General features: G+C 48.1%; 1 protein-coding gene across 7 annotated transcripts in view; it reads right to left on the reverse strand.

Moving 5' to 3' along the window:
* ARHGAP22 (Rho GTPase activating protein 22) overlaps window positions 1-26,658 on the reverse strand; it is a 158,231-nt gene that overhangs the window by 37,486 nt on the left and 94,087 nt on the right. The window lies entirely within an intron of this gene.

The following is a 26,658-nucleotide window of genomic DNA, read 5'->3' on the forward strand; positions in this document are numbered from 1 at the left end:
TCAGTCTTCTGCATATGGATATCCAGTTTTCCAGCACCACTTATTGAAGAGGGTGTCCTTTCCCCAATGTATGTTCTTGGCACCTGTGCTGAAAATTGGTTGGCTGCTGAGCCACGTTTTTATTGGGAATGGATGTTAGATTTTGTCAAATGTCTTTTCTGCATCTATTGTAATGAGAGTATAACTTTTTAGTGTGTTAATTGATAAATTACACTAATACATTTTCAAATGCTGAACCAATCTTGCATTCCTGGGAGAAATCCCGCTTGGTAATGATGTATTATCCCTTTTATATATTGTTGCTTTGATTTGCTAAAATTTTGTTAAAAATATTTTATGTATTTTCATGAGGGATATTGGCCTGCAGTTTCCTTTACTTACAATGTCTTGGTCTGGTTTTGGTGGCCTCACAGAATAAGCTATTAAATATTCCCTCATTTTCAAACCTAGAAGTTTGTAGATAATTGCTATTATTCCTTCCTTAAATATTTGATATAATTCACCAATGCAGCCATCTAGGCCTGGAGTTTACTTTGTGGAAAGGTTTGTAATAACAAATACAATTTCTTTAATATATACATCTATTTCTTCTTGAGTAAACTTTACTAGTTTGTGTCTTTCAAAGAATTTGTCAGTTTCATCTAAGTTATTGAATGAATTGGCATAAAGTTGTCCATAATGTTCCCTTATTATCCTTTTACTCTCTGAAGAAGCTGTAGTGATATTACCTCTCTCACCTTGATATTGGTAATTTCTGTCTTTTTCCTTTTCTCCTTCAATCAGCCTTGCTGGAGGATTACCAATTTTATTGATCTCAACAAATCAGCCTTTTGCTTCATTGACTTTGTTGTTTTTATGGTTAGCAAACTTGTTTTTAAAGGACTAGATGGCAAACATTTTAGGTTTTTAGGCCATATAGTCTCTGTCACAACTACTTTACTCTGCCACTATAGTGCAAATGCAGCCAAAGACAATATGTTAAGGAAAGGTCATGACTGTATCTGTGTAAACTTCATTTACAAAAACAAACAGCCAGCCCGCAGGTTGTAGGATGCCGACTTGGGTCATAGTTCATTGATTTCCATTCTGATATTTATTTTTTTTTTCTTCTGCTTACCTTGGGTTTAATTTGGTCTTTTTCTAGTTTCTTACAGAGTTCAGTGCTATAATTGTCCCCTGAACTACTACTTTAGAGGCAGCCCCCAGATTTCGATACGTTGTGTTTTCATTTTAATTCAGTTCAAAATACCTTCTAGTTTCCCTTTGGATTTCTTCTTTAATTTATGGGTTATTTAGAAGTGTGTTAGTTTCCAGATTTGGGGGGATTGTACCAGAATATGGTATATCTTGCTAAGTGTTCTGTGTGCACTGAGAAAAATTATTCTGCTGTGGTTGGGTGGAGTATTCTATAAATGTCAATTTGCTCTAGTTGAAAGTTTTGTTCAAATCTTCAATATCCATACTGATTTTTCTGTCTACTTCTTCTATCAATTATTGAGAGAAGGCTATTCAAATCTCCAATTATAATTTTAGATTTGTCTATTTTCTCTTTGTATTTCTATCAGTTTTTGCTTCAGGTAGTTTGAAGCTGTTATGGAGCATAAATATTTAGGACTGTTATGTCCTCTTGAAGAACTGACCTCTTCATCATTATGAAATGACATTATTTATCCCTAGTCATATTTTTTACTCTGGTCTGAAATCCTCAATATAAATATAGCCATCCAGTTTTCTTTTGATTAGTGTCAGTATGATGTTATCTTTTTCCATCCTTTTAACTTATTTGTGTCTTTACATTTTAAGTGCATTTTTAATCAGGCATATAGTTGGGTCCTGCTTTTTATCCAATCTGATAAGCTTTCTTTATAATGTGATTATTGGGATGCTTAGATTTAAGTGTGGCTTGTTTTCTATCTGTCCTTTTTTCTTGTCTTGTTTTGGATGGAGTTTTTGTTTTTTGTTTTTAATGATTTCATTCTATCTGCTTTGTTGGCTTATTAGTAAAAATCTCACTCTCTTCATGCTATAGGAATTGCTTTAGGGTTTATGGTATACATCTTTAACTTATCAGTCTACATTAAGTGATACTATACCCCTTCATGTATAATATAAAGATCTTACAAGATTCTACTTCCATGTCTTCCTTCCTGACCTTTTTTGCCATGGTTGTCTTACCTTTTACTGGTATACTTTGTTATACATCCCATAATATATTGTTGCTATTTTTATTTTATCATTTTATTATTATTATTATTATTATTTTGAGACAGGGTCTTGCTCTGTCACCCAGGCTGGAGTGGAGTGGTGCAATCTCGGCTCACCGCAACTTCCTCTGCCTCTTGGGTTCAAGCGAATTCTCCTGTCTCAGCCTCTTGAGTAGCTGGGATTACAGGCACGCACACCACGCCAGGCTAATTTTTGTATTTTTAGTAGAGACGGGGTTTCACCACGTTGGCCAGGTTGGTCTTGAACTCCTGACCTCAGATGATCCACCCGTTTTGGCCTCCCATGTTATTTTTACTTTAAATCTTAACATCTTTTGAAAATATTTAAATTATAAGAGAAAAGCATATATTTACCCATGTAGTTACCACAGTGCTTTTCATTCTGTTGTGTAGATTCAGATTCCCATACGGTATTATTTTACTGCTGCCTGGAGGTCTTCCTCTAACATTTCTTGGAGTATGCAGCTATTGGTGATGAATTCTTTCAGCTATTGAGTGTGGGAATCATTAATTCATCTTCATTTTTGAAAGATATTCTCACTGGATAAAGTCTTCAAGGTTGGAAATGTTTTTCTTTCACAACTGTTAAGATGTTGCTCTACTTGCATTGTTTCTCATGAGAATTTTGCCATCATCCTCATTTTTTGATGTTTTGTGTCTTTTTTACTGTTTCACTAGTTATGGGTAATTTGATTATGACGTGCCTCGGTGCAATTTTATTCAGGTTTCCTATACTTGGAACTCACTGAACTTCTTAGATTTGTGAGCTTATAGTTTTCATAACATTTGGAATATTTTGGCCATCGGTACTTCAAATACGTGTTTCCATCCCCTGTCCCTGCTTGAGATTCCAGTTACATGTATATTACACAACTTGAGGTTATCCCGCAGCTCGCTGATGCTCTGTTTTTGTTAAATTTTTTTGTCTCTGTGTGTTTTATTTTTGTATAGTTTGGTAGCAGAATAACAGCCCCCCCAAAGACATCCACATGCCTGTCCCTGGAACCTGTGATTAGGTTAGGTTACACAGTGAAGAATTAAGGTTGCAGATGGAATTAAAGTTGCTAATCAGCTGGCTGCTTTGAACTAGGAAGATTATCCTAGATTATCCAAGTGGTCCCAAGGTAATCATAAGGGTATTTAAAAGTGGAGAGGAAGACAGAAGAGGAGTGTAAGAGAGAGATGTGACTATAGCAGAAGGGATAAAATGTGAGAAGAACCTGATCTGTCATTTTTGGTCTTGAAGGTGGAGGAAGGGAGTCAGGAGCTGATGAATGCAGGCAACCTCTAGAAACTGGAAAGCTCAAGAAAAATGGATTCGCCCTCAGACCCTCCATAACGGAATTCAGGCCTACTGACACCTTGATTTAAGCCCAGTGAAACCTGTGTCAGACTTCTGACCTACAGAACCATAAGGTAAATTTGCATTGTTTAAGCCACTAAATTTGTGGTAACATGTCACAGGCCAGGCACCAGGCACAGTGGCTCACGCCTGTAATCCCAGCACTTTGGGAAGCTGAGGTGGGAGGATTGCTTGAGCCCCAGTTCAAGACCAGCCTGGGTAACATGGCAAGACCCCAACTCTATGAAAAATAATTTTAAAAAATTAGCCAGGCATGGCATGACCAAGCCTGTGGTTCCAGCTACTAAGGAGTCTGAGCCCAGAAGTTCCAATCTGCAATGAGCTGTAATCACGCACTGCACTCCAGCCTGTGCCACAGAGCAAGATCCTGTCTCAATAAATAAATAAATAGTAAACAATGTGTCACAACAGCAATAGAAAACTAATACAGCTAGTTGCTATTGCTATGTCTTCACAAATCTTTTCATGTTAGTGTGTCTAATCTGCCATTAACCCCACTCAGCATTAGTTTTCATCTCATACATAATAGGTTTGATCTCTAGAAGTTTAATTTAGGTCTTTTTAAAAAAATAACTTTCATGTGTCTACTTTTTGATCATATACAACACAGTTAGAAAAACTGTTTTAATGTCTTTGCTAATTCTAAAATCTGTGTCATTTCTGGGTTTGTCTCAATTGATTGCTTTCTATTTTTCTCCTCATTATGGGCTACATTTTCCTGCTTCTTTGCATTCCTGTTATTTCTAATTAGTTGCCAGACACTGTGATTTTTAAATGGTTGGGTGATGAATGTTTCTGTATTTCCGTAAATATTCTTCAGCCTTTTTCTGGTATGAACTTAGATTCTTGGAAAGAGTTTGATCCTTACAGATTTTGCCTCTAAGATTTGTTAGGTGGATCCAGAGTACTCAGTACAGAGCTAATTATTTCCCACTACCGAGGGAAAACCCTTCTGTGTATTCTGTCCTACGCCCTACAAGCTGTTAGGTTTTATGGTCTTGCAGGCAGGAACAGGTGCCATGCTTTGCCTGGCATTAGTGTGGGTGCTGTTGCCTCTGATCCTTTCTGGTAGTTCTTTGCCCAACCTGGGGTAGTTTTCCTCACGTGCATATGGTGATGAGTGCATGGCTCAATTCTCAAGGCATTTTTCTCTCTGTGCAGCTCTTTCCTCCTCAGCAGCTACCCTGCAGACTCTAGATGTTTTGGTCTGTCTGGACTTTTAGCTCTGTCTCTTCAACTCATGGAGTCCAATGGGCTCCACCTGGATCTCCCCTTCCTGCATACAGCCTGCAAACTTTCTCCAGGCAGTCAGCTGGGGCACATGTAGGGAATCACCTTGTTTCCCATCTCTTGGGGGTCACAGTCCTTCCCTAACGTATCTTGAAAGCATTGTTTCCAATATTTTGTGCTTTTTCTTTCTTTCTTTTTTTTGGTTGTTTCAGGTGGGAGGGTAAATAGGTCCCTGTTACTTTATCTTGTCCAGAAGTGAAAAACCTATTACCATGCCTAAGGGCCTACTCTATATGAAACACCCTGCAAGGTGCTTAATAGGCACAGTCCCAGGCAGTCTTCATAGACACCCTAGGAAGGAGCATTGATGACCCCATTTGACAGGTGGAAAAACCGAGGCTCAGAGAAGTTAAGAACTTTGCTCATGGACAGGCAAGTGGAGGTGTTGGAATTCAAACACGGGTTTGTTCGCCCATAAACTCATTCTGTTTTCTCAATATAAAATCTTCCTTATGGCAATAAAGGGGAGTGCAAGGAAGATGAAATGGGGGATTACAAGATTACAACAAACTTGGGGACTTTCTACAGTGTTCCATGGTTTATGCTGACCTTCTTCTCTGTAACTTAGGAAACATTAGTATTAGCTTTACTTAAATGAATAAGAATTACACTGGCAAATATTTCAGGAATAAATTCATTATGAAAGATGAGGGTCTATTATCACAGTTCCTGGTTTTTCCTCTTTTTTAATTGTCTGTGTGGTCACTGTGTTTCCACCCCATCCCATTACACATGACAGACTTCTGAGGCTCTCTGTCTCTTTTTTTTTTTTTTTTTTTCTTGAGACGGAGTCTCACACTGTAGCCCAGGCTGGAGTGCAGTGGCGCGATCTCGGCTCACTGCAAGCTCCGCCTCCCAGGTTCACGCCATTCTCCTGCCTCAGCCTCCCAAGTAGCTGGGACTACAGGCGCCTGCCACCACACTCGGCTAATTTTTTGTATTTTTAGTAGAGATGGGGTTTCACTGTGTTAGCCAGGATGGTCTGGATCTCCTGACCTCATGATCCACCCGCCTAGGCCTCCCAAAGTGCTGGGATTACAGGCGTAAGCCACCGCGCCCGGCCCTGAGGCTCTCTTAAACAGTGCTTAGGGTCCAACGTCTATGGGTCAAACCTCAGCTCCCTCAATGTGGAGCACAGTGACTTAATTTCCCCAACTGTCAGACTCATGCACCCGTAAGGGGATGAAACGAAAGGCACCCACCTCATCAGGAGAATGAAATGGGACAGCCCCTTAGCTTAGCCCCTGGCAGCTGGCAAGCACTCTCTAAGTGTTCCCTTTTATTATCATATTTAAGTACAGGATAGAGGGGGATTTCTCAGCCTCAGCACTACTGACATGTTGGATGAGATCATTTTTCATGGGGTGTGGGGGCCTGTCCTGTGCATAGTAGGATGGGCAGCAGCATCCCTGACTTCTGCCAACTCTCGCCCTCCCAGGCTATGACAGCCAACAGTGTCTCCATACATTGCCAAATGTCACTTGGAGCCCAAATGCCCCGGTTGAGAAACATTGATACAGAAGAGCCAGATCTCTATTGCCTATGAGTCTAAATGACTTACAATTCTATCGTCCTGTGACTTCCCACAGGCACAATGTGGCATGTCCAAAAATTCTAAGTGCCGCTTCTATCAAACTAGCTCCTCCTGTGTTCCCACTTCGGTGGCCACAACTAGGTGCCCAATGCAGGACGTTGGGAGCCCCCTGGACTCTTCCTGTCCCTCACCTTTACACTGACCCCAGTCTCCCTGGTGGGCCCATCCGTTCTCAGGCTTTAAATGCTGTCCTCGTGCTGATGACATCCAGATTCACTGCTCCCCTGACCTCCAGACCTGCGGGAAGTCCACCTCCCATCTGCCTACACCCTCCGCTCTCAGGTGAGGGCAACTCCATCTTCTGGTTACTCAAGTTGAAACCGGACACATCCTTGCTCCACTCTCTCTCACCTCTCCTATCCATTCCTCTCAGCAAATTCTATTAGCTCCTCCTTCAGAACATAGCTGCAATCTGGTCACTTCCCACTGCTCACCTGGTCTGTGCCACCAACACTCCTCATCTAGAGTGCTGCACAGTCTCCAGGCTCCTTCCTTTATCCCGACAGTCTATTCTCAGTTGAGCAGCCACAGAGACCTGGTAGAGGCCTGAACCAGCTCCCCAACCCCTGCTCAACATCCCCCAGCAGGCCCCTCTCAGCAAAGGCCTCACAGTGAGCCTGAAGGCCCCTCACCCCTACTCCTGCGACGTCATCTCTGGCCCCCCTCCCCTTTGCTTTTGCCAGTTCTCAAGCACACCCGGTATGCTCCTGCTTCACGGTTTTTGCACCTGCTGTTCTCTTGCTCCTGCTGTGGCCCAGAAAGCTGTCCTTGCAGCATTGGCCCCCTTCAGGTCTTTCCTCAGATATTATTGGGGAATCTTTCCTGACCACCCTATTTAAGCCTCACCATGCATCACCCACCACACCCCATGCTCCTTCCTGGCCTGAATTTTTCCATAGCACTGATTGCAATCAATACACTCTGTATGTATTTTATGCGTTTACATGACATGCTTATTCATAATGTTTCTGTTTGGCCCACCCCGACTCTGTCTGTTTTATAGGCAACTCCAGCACAGCCAGCAGAGCCTGGCATGGAGAGGACATGTGCTGAGCCTGAGATGAATAGGAGGTTAGTGAGGGTGGCAGCGGCAGAACAAAGGAGACTGGCACACAGGAAACCCTCGTGTAAGGCGGGCATGACACAGACTGATGAGCGTGAGTAGTGTGAACACTTGTGGGATCTTGAGGGAAGCAGTATCACTATTCCCATTTTAAAGAGAGGAAACTGAGCCCAGAAATGTTTAGAAACAGCCCAAGCTCTAACTATGAGCTGTGTGTGTATGTACCAGGGAACTATGACCCCAGGAAGTCTGGCTCCTATCCCAACCCCACTTTTCTCACTGCTTCTGCCTATGGCTTGTTCAAGGGCACCAGCCCCAGGTGACCAGCACTTTTTGATTCCAGCCAGGCTTTCTCCCCTCTGAGCTCCTGAACTTAAGGATTTCCTTTTGAGACTCGGGGAGAGGGGGAGGCTCGAAAATGCAGGGGTCCCAGGACAAGAACTGGCTTTCAACTTTTCCATATAAACATTTTCATAAGAAAAAGAAAAAAGAGTAACTGATATGTGTGAAAGCATTTTGTAAGCCACTGGGACTTATTCCATGATGTTCAGGTGAAAAAGTTGTCAATTGATCAAATTATATATCTGACTTAACCCTTCTTTACCAAGGTTTATTGAAAAATATTAAAAAAAAATTTTTTTTTTAAAAATATTTTTTAAAAGTGGCAGCAGCAATGTATGATTTGTCACAGGGCCCACTGTCACTCTCCTGGCTGCCTAGAGCATAGAAGCCCTCAGAGGGCCCTAGCAGCTGGGTGTCAGGGGTGAAGGCCAAGTGTCTAGATGCAGCCGTCTAGAGCAGTGTGATCCAACAGAGATATAATGTGAGCTACATGTGCAACTTTCAAATGTTTTAGCAGCTACACTCAAAAAGTAAAAAGGAACAACTGTATTTATGTTTAATGTATATACAAAATAAATTACTTTCTTTTTTTTTTCGAGATGGAGTTTCACTCTTTTTGCCCCAACTGGAGTGTAGTGGCACAATCTTGGCTCACTGCAACCACCGCTTCCCGGGTTCAAGTGATTCTCCTGCCTCAACCTCCCGAGTAGCTGGGATTATGGGTACCTACCATCACACCCAGCTAAATTTTGTATTTTTAGTAGAGATGGGGTTTCATCATGTTGACCAGGCTGGTCTCAAACTCCTGACCTCAGGTGATCCACCCACCTCAACTCCCAAAGTGCTGGGATTACAGGCCACTGCACTCAGCCAAAAATAAATTACTTTCAATGGCAAAAACAGCAATTACTTTTGCACCAACCTAATATTTTGTTTATTCCAATATATCTACAATAGTAGTATTAATTTCAACATGTCAATTAAAATTATTGAGATATTATACATATATTTGTACAAAGTCTTAAAAATCTAGTGTATATTTAGCACTAACAGCACATCTCAATTTGGACTAGCCACATTTCATGTGCTTAGCAGCCACATGTGGCTGGTGGCTACAGTGAGGGACAGTGTGGACTGGGGCTGGCAGTGTATGTTGCCTTTGATGGGCCATTATTTTGGCAACCACACTCTCAGGCATCCTGAGACCTGCCTGTGTGTGTGGTGTTAGCCCTGGGCAATGAGCCAGCTGGAGGTTCCTGCACAGGATCCCCAGCGGCGGCCTCACCCTGCCAGATGTACCAGGCTGAACCTCCCTGCTGTCCTCCCAGTCTTCATTCATGTCTTTCATTTCTCTTTACCTGGTTGCAGCCACCAAACACCACTTCCCTTTCAAGGATTAATCGCCCTCCCCAGTCTCCTAGCCTGGTCCTCGCAGCCTGCCAGTGACTCCAGCTATCCACTTACCCCTGGGCAGACGCCTACTCCTCTTCAGATGCCTGATGGGCCAGAAGGGCATGGTGTGGAGCAGTGGGGGCTGCAGCGGGAGGAGCAGTGGCCAGACACACCTATTGGGGTGCAGAAAACCACCAGGTGCACAAGGCACTTCTCCACTGTGGGGCTGCGGCCACTCGGCTGCCTGTGTGCTCTGCCTGTGGGCACCAGGCTGAGGCCTTTTGTCTCTCCTGGGGAACTTCTGCATTTATCAGTGCCCAAAGGCTAGGACTGTCTGGGGCGGGGCAAGAAGGACCTGCTGGGATCCCCGCCAGTGGGAGGTCGGCGTGATTGTTCTGCATCCGCATCTGTGCCTGCCGCCCCGTGCGCTTGTCCTGCTGTGTTCTTGACTCCCTGGAGGTGGGGGGAGTGTCCATCCTATTTATCTGGCATGTGGGAACCCCAGCTCAGTGCCACTAGCTTTATGCCTCAGGGTTCTCTCCAGGTGGACCCACCCACCAGGTGGTGGAGGTTAATGAATGCATGGGAGAAGCCTGATATAAGTGCTTAGTTGCCACATGGTCTTGAGATAGTTACTTAATCTTTCTGTTTCCATTTTCTCATCAGCAAAACAAGGCCAATAACTAAACCCACCTCCTGGGACTGTGGTGAAGATGGAATGAGACCAAGAAGCCAGAGACTGGGCACAGCACCTGCACGTGGTACTTGGTAAGCACCCCCATATCCTCTAAGATAGGCACATGGTCTGTGTCACAGAGAAGCTGACGCTCCATGAGCTTTCAGTGGCCTAGGGTCACCACGCTGGGAAATGGCACAGCCAGGATTTGAACTAAGCTGTTGTGGATTTTGTGCGCCAGTCAGCTGCCACCCTTATGGTGTCTCCTTTGCCTCTGGGACAAAGGGAGCAGGAAGCAGCTCCTTCACCTAGCCTGGTCTCCTCTCCTCCAGCAGCAGTCGCTCCTCCCAGGATGTGGTGTCAGGAGCTCACACCTCAGGCAGCCCTGGAGGGCAGAGGGAGGCAATGGGCACCAAACTTTGCTCAGCAAGTACAGAGCAAGGGGCTACGCCTGTGCCGATGCCACCTGTTCATCTGCCCATCTCCCCCATTTCTCCATCCATCTGTCCACTTGTTCATCTGCCCATCTATCCATCTGCTCATTTGTCTACCCATCTATCTATCCATCCATCTGTCCATCCATCCACCCATCTATCCACCTCTCCAACAAAGAAAAGCAGCCTCTTAAGGGCAAATCACAACTGCTGGAAACCCTTCAGAGGGCCTACTGTTTTTGGAATAAAACCCAACTCTGATGTGACCGTGGGCCTCCAGTTCCCTCGGACCACCTCTCCTCCCCCTGGCCCATGTCCTGCTGTCAGCCACTCTAGCACCCTCTCTCCCTCAAGCTCACCCTCTTCCCACCAGAAACTTTGCATTGTCTCGGGTGCTCCAAATGCCCTCCCACCTTCTTGCATGGCTGACTCCCTCTCATTTTCCAGCCTCAGCTCAAATGTACATTACAGAATCCTTCCCTGGGTGAGAGCCTTTGTCAAGGAGCTGCCCCCTCCCACCCAATTAGTCTTACACGACTTTCTCTATAGAACTTATCCTGATTGGAAAGCAGCTTGTTTGTCTGCATACGTGTTTACTGCCTGTCTCTGCGAAAGGAATGTACGACTTATGAAGGAATGTATGACTGTTCTTCCTGGTGTCCCCAGGGACTGGCCTAGTGCCTGGAAAAGGGTCGGGGTTCAGTGAATGGCAGCAGTCACAGTGGGGGATGTGGAGGGCTCTGGGAGGTAACAGGCAATCTCTCTTAATTAAAATATCCAGCTTTGATTGAATGCTCACCATATGCTGGGCACCATCCTAAAAGCTTTCGTGTTTTATCTCGATGTCCTCACAACCACCCGATGTGGTGTTACAATGATGATACCCAATTTACAGATGAAAACACAGAGGCTACAGAAGGTTGAATAATTAGTCCAAGGTCACATGACTAGTAAGATATATCTTCCCAACTGCCCCCGGTCACCCAAGGGAAATTAGTTGCCAACTGGTGCCTAAAGCACTGGCCACTCACAGCCTACTCTTAATAGCTGAGGATCTGAATGCCCCAGGCAGTCTGGCTGCAGAGTAGGTGCTCCAGGCTCCATCCCTTGGTGGGCAGCCTCTGCAATGGCCCCCAGTGAACCTGCCTCCTGGTAGTCAGACTCTTGTGTAATTACTCCTCGTGAAGGTGGGCAGGACCTAATAACTTGCTTTTAATGAATAGAATGTGGCAAAAATTGACAGGATGTCACTTCTGAGATTAGGTCACAAAGAGACAGTGGCTTCCCTCTCACATTCCCTTCGTTGTTCTCTGGCTTGCTGGCTATGATGAGGCAGGCTGCCCTGCTGCGAGCTGCCCGAGGCAGAGGCCCATGTGGTGAGAAACTGAGAGAAGCCTCCAGGAACAGCCAGCAAGGGACTGTGGTGGTCTGTCCAGCAGCCCTCAAGGGACTGTTCCTTACAAATAGCCGTGTGATTCAGCTTGAAGTGGATCTCCCACCAGTCAAGCCTTCAGATGAGGCCACAGTTGCAGCCAATTCTGTGATGAGCCTGTGAGAGCCCCCAAGCTACAGGATGCAGCCAAGCCACACCCGGATTCCCGACCCACAGAGCTGTGGGATAATAAATGTTTGTGTTTTAAGCCACTAGGCTTGTGGGGTAATCTATGATGTAGCAAAGGTGATGTATGCAATACCCATTTTGTCAAAACATAGCCTGAAGCACAACTGTCCCCCTTGTGGTCGGTTGCTTTCAGAGGCCTGGACAGTGGGGCTCTGGTGGTATGAGGATATACAATCCTCACATCTCTTCCTGTACCAATAAAGATGGGGACGGTAATAACATTAAATAACAACAGCAGCCTACTATGCACCAGTCGTGTGCCACATATACGCAATCACATAGACTATGGCATTTTATCCTCTCCATAGCTTGTGAGATAGATGTCATGATTCTCATTTTACAGATAAAGAAACTGAGGCTCAGAGAGATGGACTTTGTTGCTCATAGTCACATAAGTAAGAACTGGAAGAGCAAGAATTCCCCAGAGCTGCTGCCTCCAGGGCTGCCTGTTCTGGCCGCTCTCTTCACCTTAGCTGCTGGACCTGACCTCCTTCTCTAGAATCTTACCTAATCCTTATCCCCAGGTGCCTGCTGAACAATCGCCTGGTGCCTGCCAGAATATCTGCAGGAAGACAGCCGGTAACACTAGGTAAGGAAGTCTGTACTGCCGTGTGCCGGTTGCTACTTTATGGAGTCCCCCTCCTAGTTCAGTGCAGTAATGGAGGGGGGCTGCATCTTGCCGTAAGGAGTTCACAAACCTGGCTGTGGAGGTGCTGTGTAATACACCTCTGGAGATTGGGGGGTAGGAACCAAGCTGCCCTATCTGCCACTGGACCATGAGCTACTCATATTCGGCTTTCTCAGGTCCTAGCTCAGAGTGAACTGGGTGTACCGGATTCCTTGGGGCTCTGTGCAGGGGGTCCAGGGCCCACTGCTCCATCCCCCAGGGCAGCACTGCAGTGGGCCCTGGGCCCTGACTCTCCCAACTGCCCATGGCTAGTCAGGAGAAACTGCATGCTGCTGACCTCCTAGGGGGTTGACACCTCCCACCTGCCCTTAGGTGGTGATCATGGGACCTGGACAATCCACTGCCTGCACATACAGGGCTAGGGCCTCCCACGGAAAAATTATCAAAATGGCAAGATATGCTTGCTCAGCTGCAAAAGCAAAGCCCACTCCTGAAGGAGAGCAGGATCCTGACCTTGTCTCCCCAGGGTAAGCCTTGGGCCACAGCTCTGTCTCCTTGGCATGGGTGAAGAGTAGGTGGGGTTCTCCAGGGCAGCTGGGCTTTCTGCTTCCTGCCTGCCCCTCAGCAGCGCTCAGCCAGGGATGGGAGGAGGCCGACGACTCACTTCTATGTTTCCAGAAAGTGTTTTTATTGCCATAAATGCAGAGAGAAAAGGAGACACAGAAGGCAGAGGGGAAGGAGGGAACAGGAGGTTGAAGAAGGAGTGCTGGTGGTCAGTGGACGCTGTGTAAGGAGTCGGCTGTCTGAGGCCTCACAGTGTGCTGCAGTACAAGCTGAGCAGGCTGGGGAGGAAGGAGCCCCTCCAGGAAAACAGCTCTGGAAAGAAGAGGCAGGGCACTACTGGGGACACAGGAACAAAGCCAAGGAAACCTGGGGTCTCACCATCCACCTGCCCTGTCTTCCAGGTCCCCCTTGGCCACAATACCTCAGTCCCAGGTGCAGCTCCTGCCACTCGCAGCAACCACAAGGCCCAGGGGCTCAATAAGCGGACCCCTCTCACTCTGCTCCATCCCCCAGGGCAGCACTGCAGTGGGCCCTGGGCCCTGACTCTGTTGCTGTCTGTCATGGGGTAGGAGAAGGTGGCCATTCTAGGGTCCTCCAGCAGGGCTGAAGAGATAAAGGGCAGAATATCAGGAGGGGAGGTGATAGGCTGAGAGCAGCAGAAACTTCAGGTTTCCATGGTTCCTCTAGGGCTCTGCCTCTATCTATCCTTTAGAGTTGCTGTGTGTGCACTCCAGAGAAAGAGGATGCAGCACCTCGGGCCAGTCCCCAACTTTCATAAGGCTCTCTGCAGGTAACATCTACCTTGGCCTGTCATCATGAGCCCACATGCTCTGTTTTTTGAGAAGGAAGATGGGATCCTGTGGTGAAAGGAGAAAGCTGGCCCGAGCAGGACAGGGCCCAGAAGAGTCTCCCATTACCTACTCTCGCACCTCTGCAGGGACCACGGCAGCCACACTGCATAGCTGTACCAGGGCACCTAGAAACCTGGTGAGTCCCTCTCCTCCTTGGGGTGTGCTGGCGAGCAATGAAGGCCCCTGAACAAAAATACTGGGCACCTGTTGGTCCTCAGAGCCTCCGGGTTCTCCACATGATGGCCCTTCTGGGCCCTTGCCCAAGCCAGAAGCCAGTGAAGTGAAGTGGCCTACATGTAGAGGAAGCCACCCCAACACCCCCACCAGTCCCAGCACAAGGATTTAGAGCCCTCTGCATCCCCAAGCAGTGGCCCCGCTGCAGCCTCCCTCGGCCCGGCCCCTTTGTGGAGTTCTCATACCTTTGTGCCCTATCCTTTGTGGAGTTCTCATACCCGCTCTGCACACAATAGCACCTCTTGATGTGCTAGAGCCAAAAGTACAATTGTAGCTGGCCTAAGAAGGGCAGCAGCCACAGAGTCCATACTCAACATTTCAGAACCCAAAACGCGCAAACAAGCAGGCAATGACAAAAGCCAATCCAATACCAGAAGCAACATCACGACCAAAGCAGGGGAATGGGACACCAGGATACACAAAGGTGATGGAATGACAGGCAGCCATTGAAAGAGGTGCATACCTATCACTCATTAAAGAAGATCTGGAAAGAAATGAAAAGCAGTTCTATTTTATAGGCTGCCCTAAGACTAGAGATGCAGCCACTGAGACCCAAGGGGAGCTTCTTGGAGGGACATCTGAGAAAGGCTCCCTCCTGTCTAAGAAGGACTCCACCAAGAGACCCTCTCCATGGAAGGGACGTGTCCTGCCTGTTGGTTACTTGGTGGTCATCTTGCAGCCACTCCAGCCAGCAAGCAGAGCCAATAGTCCAAGGCGGGTGAAGGGGCAGGGGGAGGCCATGTCCTCATTGACAGTGCTGGGGCCCTGAATCACCAGCCTGGGGGGCCGCCTCCCTCTGGGTTTCTTGGTCTGTTAAGAATAACATAGCTCCTTTGATTTTGGAAGGTTACATGGGCTTTCCTGTTTCCTGCAGCTGGAAGCAGGATGGTACAGACGGTGTGAGAGCCACAGGCCGCCTGCGTAGCTGCACCACCTCCTCCCCAAGCTGCCAGGCATGGGCAGGCCTCGCTGGCTTGCTGGTGCACACTGGCGGCCTGCAGCTCACCAGTCTAAGGGGAAATCTGAAAAGACACTTGACAAAACTGAACATCCATTTTGATAAATATGCTTTGTTAAATGAGAACAGATGGATTCTTCACCTGGATATACTCAAAGCCAACACTGCATTCAGTGGAGAGACAATGGCGGCATTCCCATCAAAGCCAGGAATGATACAGGCACGTCTACTGAAGCCCCTGGTATAGAGCATTTCCCTGGAAGGGTTCACCAATCAGACAAGAGAAAGAATGGAAAACTGTGAAAGCTGGAGAGGAGGGTGAGCTGTTATTACTCCTGCTGTTAAATTATTTTTCAGGGTACTTGTTTATATGTGTGGAAGTTCTAAGTCAATGAACTGAAAAACCATCATAATCAATAAAAGAATCCAGTAAATCAACTGGGTACAAAATTAATATATAAAAAGACCAATCTATTTGTAAATTAGGAGAAACAGAAATGCATTCTATGTATATAAGTAGGAAAACAGAGATGCCAGCAGCATAATAGAGATGCCAATTCTCCCTAATTTGGTCTATTAATTTAACACAATATGAATAGCATTTCTTTTTAAACCAGATAAGTTGATTCTTAAGGTTCATAAGCAAAAATAGCAAGTGCACTTTTGAAAGAAAACATAGTGAAGTCCGACCAGCCCAACCAATTATTAAAAGAGAGTATAGAGGCTGGGCATGGTGGCTCACACCTGTAATCCTAATACTTCGGGAGGCCAAAGTTGGAAGATTGTTTGAGGCCAGGAGTTCCAGGCCAGTCTGGGCAACATAGCAAGACCCCACCTCTGTAGACAATAATAATTAAAAAATTAGCCACATGTGGTGGCACACACCTGTAATCCCAGCTATGCAGGAGGCTGAGGTAGGAGGGTAACTTGAGCTCAGCAGAGCAAGAAGCTGAAATAAGCTGTGATCTGAACTCCAAACTGGGTGACAAAGCAAGACTCTATCTCAAAACAAAACAAAACAAAACAAAACAAAACAAAACAACAACAAAAACCTGAGTAGAGCTACTCAGAAATTAAAACAGCACTGGGTGGCATGACCAGAGAAAGACTCACACACATATGGGAGTTTGGAATGTTTAAGGAGCTCTTTCAAAGGGATGAGGACAGGTGGGATTCTCTAATAAATGGGATAGGGACAATGGGAGAGCCACATGAGGAAAAATCAAGCTGAATCCTTATGTCACAGCTTACAACCAAATAAAAATACACAATAGATCAAAGATTAAGGCCAGGAGCCATGGTTCACACCTGTAATCCCAGCACTTTGCGAGGCTGAGGCAGGTGGATCACCTGAGGCCAGGAGTTCGAGACCAGCCTGGCTAACATGGTGAAAAAAACCCGGCTCTACTAAAAATACAAAAATTAGCTGGGCGTGGTGGCGGGCACCTGTAGTCCTAGCTACTCGGGAGGCTGAGGCAGGAGAATTCCTTGAACTCAGGAAGCGGAGGTTGCAGTGAGCCAAGATGATGCCACTGCACTCCATCCTGGGTGACACAGTGAGACTCTGCCTCAAAAAAAAAAAAAAAAGATTTAAAGTTGAAAAATGAAACTATAAAAGTGCCAGGCTCAACCATGGGAGAAATTTTGTATAAAATTTTGGAGAAGGCCTTTCTAAGTATGACTCAAAAACAAGAGACCACAAAAGAAAATGTAACTACATAAAAGTTAAAAATAGTTGCAAGGCAAAGAAAAGAAAGTGAAAAGACAAATGGCAGAAGGAGAGGGCCCAGCTACATATCCATAAAATGGGATGCTTTGCAGGTATTAAAAAATGAGGGTGTACTTTATGCCCAGATTTGTTTGAATATGTACAAAGTATCTCTGGACAGAGAAAGAAAACAGTGACTTTTTCTGTGGATGAAGGTGAGTGGCTGGAAGGCAGGGAAAGAGGGAGACTGGCTTGTGCCTTCTGATAGTTGTACTATTTGTTACCTATTTTAAAAAACAAATGAAAATGAGGTTTAATATAAAGTGACAGGTGAAATAAGCCTTCTCACACCACGTGTTCCAGGTGTGTGGGTGAGGCCAGTGCAGGGCCCCTGAGGCCTCCCCATGGGAGGTGCTCTTGGCTGGTTTACCAGCATCTCAAGGGAGGGGTTGCAGCTGAAGGCACCCACCTGATGGGGTTGGTGAAGAAAGTGGGCAGACCTTCGAGCTGTTGCTAGAAGTAGATTTTGGTTTTGACAATCTCTTTGGAAGAATAATTTGAGATCTATCAACCTTTTAAATGACCCAGTAATCTATTCCTAGAAATTTACTCTTCAGATAAATTTGTACATGTGCATAAAGAGGTAGTAAAAATAACTGGGAACAACTTAACCTTTCTTCAAATTAAATAATGTATTGATTAAATTATGTACATCCAAAAAAAAAAAAAGAAGGTGGTGAAACTGTGTGAAGTGATACGGGATGCTCCGTTACTATGTGGAAAAAGTATATGGATGATATATACTCAGAGGTGCACAGATCTGCATGCCTATTTCTGGAAGGAGGAGCTGGACACTGGGCCCCAGGCTGGCTCCCAGAAGAGAAAGGGGGGTCTCAGGAGTAGGGGAGGAGCAGCTTCCTCTCAAGAGAGGCTCTGAAGTGCTGGCATGTGGATTCTCATAGGCACAGATAACTGTCTTGAGTGAAGATTGTGTTTACTTTCATTGCTGAGAGAGTCAGGAGCTCGTGTTTGGTGCTGGAGAAGTTAAGCCAGCCCTGTGTTTTGAGTACTTTTAATTTAGGAAAATGCCCCAAATGTCCTCCAAATGGTTTCAGCTCCGTTCCCCTTTCACTAGCTTATAATCATAGCAGAGTTTCACTTCTTAAAACCAGCCTCTCCCTGAGAATCTTCCTTTGTGATTCTGGGGATGGTGGGGCTTTTAGGGGGTTGGTGTGTGACCTTGCCCTGGGCAGTACCCCGTGGGGGAAGGAGGACTCTGATTTTTCTCCCAGGGACAATTGCAGAAGTGAAGAGTGTGGGAACAGCTGGGGAATGCCCAGGCACTGCCAAGGGGTGGTCTCTGCAGTGCAGTCAGAACTTTCCCTTCTCCATTGAGAATCTTACATCATGGCCTTACCCTGTTGTCTTCAGGACATTTCCCAGTTTGCTGCTTCCCACTGGGCTCCTGCGTGATGAGCGGAGAGCACCTTTCCAGCCCCAGCCAGCTCTCCCCATCTCACCAGACACTCCAGGCGCCCTGCCGTCTTGCTTATTGCCAGGAAGCACCACATTCTTCTTGCCTCCAGGTCTTTGCACATGCTGGTGCCTTTCCCACCTGGCCACCTGGCAAACTCCTACTCATTCATCAAGACCCAGCTCAAATATCCCTACTTCTCCCTCACCTTCCCCAACTGTTGCCCCTCATCCACTCCCAAATTTCCATATCCCATTCTTCCTCCCATAAATATTTATTGATGGTCTACCATGTGCCAGACACTGTGCCACATACTGGGGACACAGCAGTGACAAAAGCAAGAGTCTCTGCCTCTCAGAGAATGTGGCCTGGTAGCGGAGACAGGCATTAACCAACATCATCAACAAACTCAAAGCAGCCAATGCTAGGAAGGATCCTGGGGGCCTGCTGGGGTTGGGGATGAAGCCATAAATTCAGAACAGCATCCTCTCGGCCACCTCCACCCACGGCTTGGGCTCGCCTGGCTCTGAGGCTGATTGGATGAGGCCCCCTCGTCTCCTGACCTTGGAGAAGCCAGGACTTGGCCAGGCCTCAGCAGTAAGAATGCGTGGCTGAGACTGGAAAACACCAAGGAACGTGGTGCCATCGCTGATGTAAAAATATTCGGAGGGAGAAGGAAATAAATTAAAATAGCAGCATGTTAAACGGAATATGTTAACTGTCAGCTGAAGACCATGTTCTGAAATGTTCAAGAGAGGGGTTGTGGGGACGAATGGGTAGCCTGGTGGTTAGACTGAAAAAAAATGTAACTGATGCTGAGTGACCTGGAGGGAATAACGGATGGCTCAACTCATTATTCTAAGGAACAAAAAAGGAACATTTATGAGGCACCTACTCAGTGCCAGCTTCCAGTGTCAACCTGTCCAGTGACTCTGTGGAGGGGAGGGGTATTTATTTCTACATTGGTACAAACGAAGTCAGTCTCAGAGATTAATGAGGCCCCACACCTGCTGCTGCGGCTACTGCTGCTACCGTCACTGGCACCACCACCCTGCTAACACCACACACGTGCTTTGTGAAGCTCCTCTCCCAGCAACTCTGGGAAGTACAGGCTATTATCACGCTGTCCTTCCCTACCATCCCATGGTACAGGGAGAAGCCCAGGCCACTGGGGTGAACTTCCCAAGCCCAGGAGGCTGGTAAGTGATGGAACTGCAATGTGCATCGATGTCCCCTCCTCAGCCCAAGTCCTGCTGGCACCCACCTGGAGTGCCCCTTCCCTAACTCCTGCTGGAGTGCTCTGCTATGAGTGAACACATCAACATTTGCTAAATGAGTAACTCCGAGCAATGTGGCCTAATAGGAAGCAGATATGAACCCCGGCTGGCCTATGCCTTTCTCTACTTTGGGTTGCTATTGAGAATGTTTTCCCCCAACTAACAGTGTGTCTTAACCTGGGTTCCCTAAAATCAAAGCCTGAGGAAAAGGTTATTGTTCAGGAAGCTATCCCAGGGAGAAGTGCAGGATGGGGAAGGAGGAATGGGAAGGAGGGAGAGCCCCACAGGGAAGCTGGATAAGCTGCCTGCTGCCCTGGGGGCCTGGGAACTCCATCTGGCCTCATGAAATGTGTGTCAGGACTGCCAGTCCTGGGACGAAAAGGGGAGGAGGGATCCACTGGCTCCAGTCGTCCAATGGCCAAGGGTGATCCCTTAGCTCCCCACTCTCCAGAGGGCTGGACCCATGCAGGAAACCTGAAGGGCAGGGAGGCTGATTCTTCCAGTGAGACCACAGGTACTTCCCAAGACTCTGGTGTGTGCAGGATGCTGTGCTTGACATATGGGGTGGCCTGGAGGGGGTGTGTGGGTGAACAAGGGAGACAAGGCCCCTGCTGTCCTGGAGAACCAGCCAAAGGACAGGGAGCCAACCAAGGTTGCAGGGAAAGCTCAGATGGATGGGATAACAGAAATGGGGTGGGTCAGGAAAGGCCACTCTGGGGAGGGGATCTGGCTTTCTTGCACAGATCTGGTCTGGGCACAAAAGGATGAGCAGGGGAGGCGGTTGGCAGATGGGCAGGAGAATTGCAAAGGCCCCGAGGTGGGAAAAGTCCTGAGCTCTTCTGTGGGGCTCCGTGGGCTGAGGAGGGAAAGAGTGGGTCAGGAGCTTAGACAGGAGGTTCTGGTAGGTGTCCAGGGGAGGGAAGCAGAGGCTGGGGCCACATGGGCTGGGATGCAGGTGGTGACAGGCACCCAGGCTCAGTGCCTGTCTGGATCTGAGACTCACCAGAACTTGTTCATAAGTTGGGGGTAAGCTGAGAGAGGGGGTGGGAAGAGTCCTGGTAGTGATGAATTGAGAGGAAATTTGAGACCATGGGGTTCAAGCACCTGGGTGTGAGTGGAGCCTAGGCAGGCAGAGGGGCCCAAGCAAGCAATGGGGAGAGGGGGTGCCCCAAGTCCCACCACACCCTGCTTCCTCTGTCTCCAGAAACTGTACATTTTATTTTATTATTACTATTATTTTTTAAGACAAAGTCTCACTCTATTGCCCAGGCTGGCATGCAGTGGCACAATCTCGGCTCACTGCAACCTCCGCCTTCTGGATTCAAGCGATTCTCCTGCCTCAGCCTCCTGAGTAGCTGGGATTACAGGTGCCTGCCACCACGCCCAGCTAATTTTTGTATTTTTTAATAGAGATGAGGTTTCACCATGTTGGCCAGGCTGGTCTCGAACTCCTGACTTCAGGTGATCTGCCTGCCTTGGGAAACTGTACACTTTAGACTAAATATAATAAATAAATAAAAATCAGTCTGTAATTGTAAGCATCAAACAAAATATGCTGGTGGCATCACCCCACTCCCATCCCACTCCCCTAATCCATCCCCACCATGAGACCACGCCCAGCAGCTCCAAAAGTACAGATGCAGGAGTCCCATGCGCCTGACTCTGCTCTCCTGGCTGTTGGCCACTGAGCTCCATCCCCAATTCTGCATCACAAAACCTCCCAGGGCCAGGCTGGAGGTGGCTCTAGAACTCCTCCTTGTGGTTGGGGCAGGACCTGGCTGGCCATTCCCAGTTCCTTCCTGGAAACCTAGGGTGGGTGGATGGGGATCCCCTGGGAGGATTTTTGCCTCCCCAGAGGTGTGTTCAGACCGCTTCTCCTGGCTGGGATGGAGAGAGGGGTAGGCCAGGAGGGCTGCCTGGTGGAGGCATGCTGGAGATGTAGCCAAGGCCTGTAAGGAGCCTGTAAGGGCTGGTTGGAGAAGCTGCAGCCCAAGGGAAAGTGGCTTGCCAAATGGCAGAGGCCACCAGGGCCTGTGGCTCTCCACACCTGTGTTCTACCGGCCCAATACTCCATACCCCAGTTCTGCCCCCTCTCTGGCTTGTCACGCAGACATTTGTTGAACCACAAAATCTACAGGCATCTGAGAAACTTCCCTAATTTGATTTGGCCACCATGTATCTCTCACCGACGCTCCTTCCCTCTTCACGAGGGGTTCCTGTAAGGTCAGGCAGCAGTGGGCCCTCCTCGGCAGCTGGATGGGACCTCAGGGCCTCAGCTAATGTCCTTCCCACTCTTTTTCACTCAAGTTCTTTAGGTTCTTATAAAAGCAACATATAGTCAGGCACCGCTTAGTGACAGGGATACATTCTGAGAAACATGTCATTAAGCAATTTTGCCATTGTGCAAACCCCACAGAGTGTGCTCACACAAACCTAGACAGTACAGGTACTGCACACCCAAGCTCTATAGTACAGCCCATTGCTCCTACAGTACAAACCTGCACAGCATGAGACTGTGTGGAATACTGTAGGCAATAATAACACGATGGGAAGTAATTCATGTATCTAAACATAGAGAAAAGGTGCCGTGAAAATACAATACTATAATAGGATCACTGTCACATATGCAGCCTATTGACTTAAATGTCATGATGTGGCACATGACTGTACTACTTTTATAAGCTGCCTCCTTCCTGGAGGCCAGGTATAAGCATCTAGACACGTAAGAAGTACCCTTGCTAGTGCTAGGATAGAAGTTTCACAGGTTCCCTGTCATCCAGCACCATTCCCTAGCACAACACCAGGAGGCAGCCATTCGCATGGTAGTCTAAGTGCACGCACCCCCCCACCAAGGCAGCCACTCTCACTGTAGTCTAAATCAATGGTGCCCTCTGGAGGCAACATGGTAGCTTATGTGAATGGTGCCCCCTAGAGTTATGTGATACGAGGGCCTAGATGTTCTCGTATTCAAGCCTGTAGACAACCTTCAGGAAGGTCTTATTTTTCCATTTTCTGCAGAAGGAAACTGCTCAAGCAAGAAGGCCAGAGCTAGGATTTTATGCTTTGTCTGCTAGACTCTTAGTTCAGCGCTATTCCCCTTTGCAAAGCTCACAGGGCTGCGGAGCAAAACCTGAACTCCTCCAGCCTCTCAGGGCCTCCCACGCCCCCCCACCAGTCCCCTGGCAAGATAGGGTTCAGCACTAATTTTGGGAAACACGCTCAAAAATGACCTTGTTCCCAAGGGCCATCATCATCTTAGCCATCCTCATGTGAACTTGCAGAGCCAGAAAAGCTGCCAGACCCAGGGTGAATCCTGTCCCTTCCATACACAGAGCATCACAGTAACACCTGGTTTATCTAGAAATCACCCATCTGTCAACCTCATCCATCTAGAGTCCAAGGGCACGCAAAACAATGATTGGGAAAGGCCAAACAGGTGAAGGTCCCCTATGAGCCAAACGACTGACCTTCGAGGGCCTTACTTGGGGCTTGCTGACTCTTACTTTGCATACATTTCTAGCAAGTGCAGTTCACTGCTTTATGATATGCAGTGAATTAGAACAGGCAGTTAAAAAAGGACTGGGAGAGCTGACAGAGGCAGCCATGCTGATATCAGGAGGTGATGGCTGACAGCAAGAGAAGAAACAGGAAACGCCAGGACTCAGAAAGGTTAGCCTTTTGGGGAAAGGGTGAGTAACATCAACATAAAAAATCAACCGTGCAGGCACACAGAGTGAAAAGTGAAAAGTCAGCCTCCCTCCTGCCCCAGACTTCTGTGTGCTGGGTCCTCTCCCACAAAGCGGCACCTGTGAGCAGTTTCACGTGTCCTCATGGGACAGTCATCCACCCATGTATCCATGTGCTGAGGACACCAGAATAACAAGCAGTCAATCCTGAATTTGCTCACAACCTCAAGTGGGGGCAGCCACAGGCTAAAGAAATCACAAAACCTCCCATTTACTTTGTAATTCACTTAAGGATAGGATGCCACCAGTAACAGCCCCCACTCAGCCAGACACAGTAATTACACCATGAGCAACTGAGGCTCGGAAATGCTGGGGCGTGGGGGTGGGGGTGGGGGGGATCTGAACATAGAAATGCCAAGTCCCTTGCCTGAAGCCCTGCAGTTGCTGAGTCATGTGGACCTGCTTGTCTTGGAGGCACCTGCTTCTCAGGGCATCCCTGCCTTCCACTGGGATGGTCAGACTCCAAGTGTCAGGGCTCAAAGGCTGGGGTGGCCACTCTCCTTACTGAGGCGGGTTTTGTTCATTACACAGTAATGCTTTGAGAATCCCAAAACCACCTGTGGGACTTCAGCCTCTGGCCTGGCTTTCACCCCAGGCATATTTGCACTCCCAGGCAGAACTTCCCCATCAAAGGTCACTTTTCCTGCTGCAGTTGGGTGTAACAGCCTCACCACTGCTCAGGGAGCGGTCATGTGTGCCTCATGACCAGCTGTTACTGGGGACATGTTGGGGACCTGCTGACGACACGTGGCTATACTTTTAGAAAACTCAAAACCCCACTTCAGTGCGGCTGGCATGGCTGCCCAGCGAGGGCTGCTGGGTCCTGGCTGCCTAAGCCTTTCCCACCTGGGAGGGGGTCCCAGTCCCATCAGCCACTCCCAGATCCACTGTGAGGTCCACTGCAGGCCCTTGTCTTCAGGCATGGGCCAGGACCAGCAAAGTCATCTCCTTTTGGAGCAATGTCTGGCTGCCTATGCAACTCATGGGTAGGTATCCATGGGAAAAGACAAAAAAATGGGAAGTCATCAAACCCTTTGAACAGATGGGCACACTGCCAGGATCTCTAGCCACACCCGCATCCTGCAGGGCGAGGGAAGGCCACAGCAGGCTTCCCAGCCAGGCAGCTGTGTGAGGAAGGGCCTGAGGGTAAATTGTGTGGGAGGCAATGCCCAGGGCAGGGTACATTCACATAGCAAAGGCTCTGACAGGTCCAGAAGCTGGGAAAGCCCTCAAACTGCTATACTTATCCCAGATACCACAAAATGCATTGCTAACTAACAGTGACACCAATCAACATGCCAGGAGCAAGCGTTCCTAAGGATGCCCTGTGGGTACCACTGGGGCAGGGGAGAGAGATGCAGTTGGTGAGGATACCACTGTTATCTAATGGGAAACAGAGGTCTGCCCACAGGGGAAGGCAGAGAATGCCCGCGGCTTTGAAACTGAATGCTAAATGCTTTATTCTCCTGGGTTCCCCCTGTTATTCTTTGCTCATTGTCAGTCCACCCAACTGTAGCTGAGCAGGCTCTGGGCTGAAGCCTGACATCAGAGCTGGGGGTGTGGGGACAGTCACGAGAAGGGCAGCGGTCTCACTTGCAGAGTGCAGCATGCCATCCTGCACTCAGCTGGCAAGCCTGGCGCAGGACGTGCTCCTGGCCAGCGTGGGGGACCAGAGTCTCTGCTGGACCCCATGGGGCCTCGCTCAGGAGCACCCAGGACAGGGAGGACACCAACATCCCCAGTCAGTGGAGCAGAGGGGACACCTCCAGCAGAGGCCAGAACGGGATGCCAGGCACAGCGGAGCTTTGTTCTGTCCGCCATCGGTGGCTGTGCAGACGCTCCATGAATGACACTGTTGTGGTATTTTAAGAAGATTCTACAAATAGCACTAACTTGGAATGGGCCTCAGAGCCAGGCTCATGAATGCTCAAGTTGAAGGCGGGCCAGCCTGGGAGCTCCAGCCGGGACAATGGGGCTTCACAGCAGAGGCAGGGCAGGATGCTGGGTGACCCTGGCCTCTTCCGGGGCTCCACAGTCTCATTTCCCCCAGACTTGCTGGGCCCTCCCCACACAGCCCCATCCTCCCCACCATCAGTGCCTTCCCAGAAGGTTATTGGAAAGGAGAGGCTCTCTGAATAAAGGGAGGGGGCCGTGACATCCTTTCAGTGCCTGCTACTCCGGATTTCCAGGGACTTCCAGGCTCTGAACACGCCCGACGAGTCATGGAGGAGGGGGCACAGGAAGGAAGGATGTTCTCAGATTTTCATCAGAAATCACTTTATTAGGAGAAACTCAAAGACCTGTAGTCCCACAGTCAAGAAGTACTAACAGAACGCTTTCCAGACAATCCATTCTGGACACTTGGAAGACAGCCAAGAGAAGAGAAAAGAACATGAATTTTGGAGTTAGTCCGCAGTGGGTTCACACATAGCTTCACCAGCCACATCTAGGTGGCCTGGGGCAAGTTTTTTACCTCTTGGAGCCTTGATATTTTCATCTCTTTAAAACCAAGGGCATTGCACCCCCTCGTGGGGACAGCTGAGAACCCAGGGCACAGTGAGCCCTCAGCAAATGTTGGCCTCTCTTCCTCCCTGAGTGAGAGACCACTGATTTAGCGCATGAGCATGCTCCACGCATAAAACAGTTCTGTGCTATTGCTGAAAAACACAGCAGGCATAGAAGGAACTCCTCTTGACCAAGTGAATCTACAGACATCAGGGCAGGCAGCAGGAGCCTGGGTGGGACAACAGAAAGCACTGGGGCCTGCGGCAAAGTAGAGACGCTTACATCTAAGCCATTTTGTCCTGGCTGGTACTTGGAGAATGTCTTGAGACAATGGAGGAAAGATCATTTAAGAAAGGGGTGCCTGACCCCACCCCTGGCACATTCTGAACCAGGCTGCAGCCATGGAGTGGCTATGCCCTCCAGCATGGAGGTGGCATGGAAGGGCTCAGCTTCCTCCCTGCACCCTCATCCTTGTCTTGACTAACTCTTGTATGTACTGTCTCCACCTCCACCATTCAAAGGAAGGAAGGGATAGCACTGCTCTGTAAGTGCTGTTAGTGGCCTTACACAGTTTTGTGTGCAGAACTTGTGCTCAAGTCACACAGACTAAACTAAAATGAAGTGAGGCAGCCTTGCTCAGAAACAGCACAGGGATGCCCAGACTCAGGGGCTGTGGGTGGAGTCCTAGCTGGCCTGCTGACATGCTGTGTGGC

Source organism: Pongo abelii, chromosome 8, assembly GCF_028885655.2.
Source record: "Pongo abelii isolate AG06213 chromosome 8, NHGRI_mPonAbe1-v2.0_pri, whole genome shotgun sequence".
NCBI classification, from domain to species: Eukaryota; Metazoa; Chordata; class Mammalia; order Primates; family Hominidae; genus Pongo; species Pongo abelii.